We start from the raw sequence: 6,000 nt of genomic DNA on the forward strand, positions 1-6,000 counted from the left end.
GTTTCTCCCTTTCCTGCTGGTTCTTCTCCGTGCCTTCCTTATCAGGCTCTTATAATTGTATTGGCAGTCCCTGCCTTATTTGTCCAGCGAACTGACAATTCTTGAGCTGATATCCCATCATATGACCTTTTCATGGAGTGGAGACCAAAATTACTGTGTAACCAGGGGGCAATAAACCACACCTGATAAGATGAAAGGCTTTCGGCTTTTTCCAGATTCTAGATACTGGAAAAACGGTGGGGGCTGACGAGGAAAAGAACAATGGAAGAGGTTCAAAATGATGCAGCCAGTTGTGATGAAGAACATTTAATTATCTGATTTTATGAATCAAACTTCTCCCCGGGCAACAGGATAGACCAGTGAGCGTCTTTTACACTGACAACACATGTGGCGGAGAGTGGGAAGTGTTTTCGTTTGTTCCCTTCTCATCCCTCTGCTGTTTCTATAAAGGAGGATCTTGTGCCTTCCTGGTTGTATGATGAGGTGGCAGCTGTTGTGTGGGTGAAACAGTTCTTGTGGCCTCCTCCCTTAAGCAGGGAACATCTTCCCGTTTCAATCCCTGCACTGGAGGAATGTCTCTCTAGCCAAGCTTTGTCCTCTCCAGCTTTGCTGCCAGAGTCTGTAATCCCAGCTGGGCACACAAAGAGGGATGTGTCCCCCTTCTTTCTTAGGCAGAATGAGAGAGTTGGTAATTTATGGGCTGAGAACAGGTGAGCATGCTGTCTGTATGAAGAGAGAAAGGAAAGAAAGGTGCTCTGAGTCCAGATCTTGGATTAAAACTGCATATTTAATAAGAGGGTTTCCCTTTTCCCTTTGTGACTCCTGATTCAAAACCCATGAAAAAGCACAAGGAGAAACCTAGCACATTCTTTTACAGACACCGTATTTTCCCTACTCTGTTTGCCTGAGGCACTAAAAAGGGAGCCACTTTCTCCCTTAAGCAGGGAACATCTTCCCGTTTCAATCCCTGCACTGGAGGAATGTCTCTCTAGCCAAGCTTTGTCCTCTCCAGCTTTGCTGCCAGAGTCTGTAATCCCAGCTGGGCACACAAAGAGGGATGTGTCCCCCTTCTTTCTTAGGCAGAATGAGAGAGTTGGTAATTTGTGGGCTGAGAACAGGTGAGCATGCTGTCTGTATGAAGAGAGAAAGGAAAGAAAGGTGCTCTGAATCCATATCTTGGATTAAAACTCCATATTTAATAAGAGGGTTTCCCTTGTCCTCTTGTGATTCCTGATTCAAAACCCATGAAAAAGCACAAGGAGAAACCTAGCACATTCTTTTACAGACACCGTATTTTCCCTACTCTGTTTGCCTGAGGCACTAAAAAGGGAGCCACTTTTCTTGCTTTCTGGCTTCCTATGCAGAAATGGCTTCAAATCTTCCCAGATGCCTCAAGTTGAGAGTCCTTGAGCCAGCGTTCACTGTATTAACTTAGTATATATTACATTGTCTGAACTCTCTGATGTTTACTGTTTACTGTGTTTATCTGTAAGTTTCAGGCACAGGAAAATCAGATCTAGGGACGTCTGTGTTTTAAGCCTTCCCTGCTGTCCATTTTTCTAAAGGATCTATGTAGTTGCAGGAGTGAAGCCTATGGATTTGTCTGCTTCAATTATTAAATGAAGCAAGGCCACATTTTCCTTTGCAATGGAAAACTTTAGCTTTGGTTTGTTATTAAAACCTAGGTGTTCAAGGAGTTAATATCTTGCTGCAGGGGCAGGAGGAGGAAGAGGAGGATTTCACAGGGAAGTCTGATATATCCCAGTACTCCTCACGAGAGGACCCATATCTTTGGGTAAAGTAGGCAAGTCAATTAGCCTAGACACTCTCAGGGCAAAAAATATACCTTCTATCTCCCTCTTCCCTGCCCCAGCTCCATTTTTGCTGTGTTAAACACACACAGTTTTGAAAGGGAGAAACGTAGCCTTCATGTGCATTCATCTTAAAAAATTTCTGAAGTAAAGACAGTTGAGACAGGTAGACTCTAAGTTTGCATCTCAGAATAGAGTAAATACTTTTATTCTATAGTCACGAGTAAATTCAGCATTACTCCATACTCAGAGTGCCTGCACTGCCTGTCTCCACTGCCACCAGCTCACTCTGTGCAGGCACCTGCTGAGATGATTCTGTAGTCCCATGTCACAAAATCAAATTGTGCATGTTTGTATAACTAGTCTGTCTCAGTCTGCAACTTTAAACCTCCCTGCTGCTTGCAGTGACAAGTTGATTTTCTGTGTGTGCTTAAATTAGATGCTCACATGCAAATTTACAACTTGAAAGTGTCCTTGTGAAGGCTTTATTTTTGTTCTGTCTGATTGTATTGTACTTTTTTATTGAAACTGAAGGCAATGTCAGCTGAGAAATATATTTTTGTTCTTCTGTATTTGAAAACAAAACAAGCACTAAAGTAGGAAATAGGATAAATAAGTGACAACTCTTGAAAGGGGATTAGAAAGCAGCAGTGTAATGATGCATAAATCCCATGTTTTGCGTACAAAAGTTTCTTCAGAAAATAAAAAGGCAGGTTTGGTATCAAAATGTTTAAGTAGTACCAAAAGACTTGAACATTTTACTATTTTTAATACAAAAGTGGAAAAATAGTGATAAATAAAAATTCATTAATTTAAAAAAAAGATTAAATACTGTCTTTGGAATGACTGCTCGCCCAGAATTTCCTTGCTCTGTATTATGTTAAAATAAAGATGAGTGGCAAAAAATAGACCCTTGAAATGCAAATGAACATTTTGCAAATTAAAATAGTTCAGTTGACCCCCTTTCTCAAATGACTGAGTTGCTGAAATGTAACAAATTATTTAAGTTCAAAACAAGAAATTATTTACTTTTAAATTACCGGAGAATGAAGAAGTTATTTTTCTGCCAAGTTCTAATATGCTGCCTTTTCCAGGGTAGTTTGGGGATATTTTTATATTTATGCTTGACCTGGAAATGCAGATGACTCTCATTTGTTACAATTATTGTGCTACCCATCTAATTTAGTCTATAAATTCCTTGAGGCAGGAAACACATCTTCCTCTGGGATTGCTGAGCTCTGAAGGAAACCCTTTACAGCAGAAGGCGGCTGTCTAGAACAAAATTGTGCCGTGTTGATTTTCTCAGCTCATCCTCTCAGTGCCAGGCAAATCTAGAGGTCCACACAGCCCCTGAGGTTTATAAACTAAAGAATTTCAGAAAGTGAAAAATTCTGGATGCATAGACTTAAAATCAACTTGGGATCAATACTTTGGAATTTTTTGTCCTATGCTGGCTATCTCAAGGAGGAAGAAGAATTGTGTTTACCCTGTCAGTCACGAAACAGGATCATTCCTGACCTACTGGTCTCTTCCACTGGATAAAGGCAATAATGGGATGATATTCCTCCCAATGCCTCGGAAGCACCTCCTTGAATCTCTGCTCACAAATGTCACTCATAGCCAGAGCTGTCTGGTGTTTATGCACGGCGCGGATGCTGCAGCTCGCAGCAGCTCATCTCCCAGGGCCTGTGCTCAGCCAGCTGCTCAGAGGAAGCCAGCGAGCTCAGGCAGCCAGAGACACACCGGTGCACCTGCAGCTGCAAATTGCCCACCCCACCTCTGGGGCCTCATGTCCTTGCAGGTTGTCTTCCATCCTTTATGCCTTACTGCACTCTACCAATCTCCCCAGTGACATCTGAGCTGCTCTGATCGCCTCAAAGTTCAACAGCTGGAGGTGATCTAGCGTAAAGCTCACACAGCCTGCTTCTGGAGCCCCTTTCACCCCAGATTTATCAGCCCTGTGGTCTCTGTAGATTCCTCACAATTCTCGTAAATTAGAAATATTAATAAAAGGGACACTGTAGGTTTAAACAGATAACATTTATGATCTTTTTTATGGCACAGTTATTATCAATTGACATTTAAAATAGCATCATAATCTATCAAGGTGAAATGGATTCAGAAAAATATTTCTCCCTAGCCAAAATCCATATCAGTAGCAGCAGGTTTGCAAGAGAGGAAGGACATAAACAGTTTGAGCCCAGGTCACTGATTACATAATTTAGAGGTGTTTTTTAACAACTTCACCCTCAGTTTAATCCGTTCTTGTGTTTCATAATGCTTCTTCTCCACTGCCAGCCCCCCTGAGCCTCTTGTAGAGGTTTTTCCATCAAAAATCTTTAGTTAATCTATGATAGGGAGCAATTTGCTTTGGATGGAGCAGGAACTGTTATATGTGGGAAGGGCTGGAGAGATCAAAGTTTGTCCTTTTCATAACAATTCCGGCCATGAAGCAGCAATTGACATGGAGAACTGTCCAGCACGGCTATAAACAAGCTTTGATTTTTTTGCTGTTTGCCTGATGGAAAGCTAAAAATAAAGAAGGAATATGCTTAATGAGTTCTGTCCTAGCAAATATGGGGGAGAGCAACAATTCTGTTCCCACCTACTTAAGAAGGCTACAGAATCCATATGTACAGAAATGAAACCAATTCTCCAGGGAAAAAAGGGGAGGGAAAAGCCCAAGGAATCAATAACAGAGTAAAACATAAAGTCCATGACCTGTAGCTCATTATTTCAAATTGGTTGTAGCTTGGTAGTGAATATATGTCTGTGGTGATACATGGAAATGAACTTCTGGTGGCCTGGAATGGTTCTTCATCATCCAGGTGATGAAGAGAAGGAGAAGGCATTGAATGCTGCTAGGATCACTGGTGCTATGCTGAGCTGCTGCTGTCCTGCAGTGGTACCTGCAGCTAAAGGACAGGCTTTCACTGCATAATCCATTAAGGAAATGCCAGCAGAAGGCACACTTTGAAACACTGGCATGGCAAACTGTCTTATTTGCCAACAAGCAGGAGACTGGCACTGCCAATGGGCAGTTACAGGTATCCTTAGGCAAATGTCTGAAATGTACCTAATACTCCTCAGATGTACCTAATACCCCTCAGGATGCACTTCTCTTCCTATATTTTCAAGAGGAAAAGCATCAAGAAGTAGTGTAGATTAATTATGTAAAAGTTACATTCCTGGAGTACAGTACATACATCCTCCAGTCCCAAACTGACCATTCAATGCACAGATTGGGAGTGTGAGACTAAGTTATTTTTTGTTCTGTGTTCTTAACCACATGTGCCTTTTTCAGTGCGTTTGTATGAAAAAAAAAAAAAGCACAGACAGACCAAGTGAGTACTTAGGCAGAAGTCAGCATTTAGCTGGGTTAGCTGACCATCAGTGTGTTGGCTGTGAGGGAAATGTTCATGTTACAGTAATGGGGTGGGGCTGGCATGTGTTGTCTCATTCCTGAGAAGCCTGGTCTAGAAGCAATTCACAGCCTGGGTAGTTTCATGAGAAGCAGCCTTCCCACGCTGGGAAGATTTTGAGATTGTAAGATCCCCCACTAAACCAGAACAAAAAGTCAAACTCTGATGGATTCAAAAAGGGATGTAATTTTTGTTTTGGGTTAGCAGGTTTTTTTTCAGTCTATTAGTCTCAGCTCAATAAAAACATTTCATTTTGATCATAATAAATGTTTTGTCTTGCTGTTGAACTTTCAATTACTTTTCCACTGTAATAAATTCATTTTTAAATAAAGCAGTAATCTTGAACATGGCAAAATGACCTTTTAAAGACTATCGGAACAGCATGTTTCAGGATCATGAAGAATTTTTAAAATTTATTTTATGTTAATGAAAAGTGAATCCAAACAACCCCAGCCCGGTAGTGCAGAGCTCTGTGTGTGCAGAGCAAATGCATGTTTTTTAAGCTGACCCAGTTTCCTGGTCTCATAGATGCAAAAAACCATTTAGGGAAAGTTGTAATATGTATGTTTTTCCTAAGGGTGCTGTCTGTCCTGATTAACAGGATGCATAGTTAACTATCATATTATGTTGCTAAGCCCACTTTTTTCGTAGATATTTTTTTCTCAAATTCAGCAGTCCACTCTGTGAGGTATCCTGGAAAACAGTTACTGCATAGATAATTTATGTGGGAATAAAGAAATTCTACACTGCATGTGTAAGAGGGTTTT

This window comes from Passer montanus, unplaced genomic scaffold (genome assembly GCF_014805655.1).
Source record: "Passer montanus isolate IOZ18808 unplaced genomic scaffold, ASM1480565v1 scaffold55, whole genome shotgun sequence".
Taxonomy (NCBI): domain Eukaryota; kingdom Metazoa; phylum Chordata; class Aves; order Passeriformes; family Passeridae; genus Passer; species Passer montanus.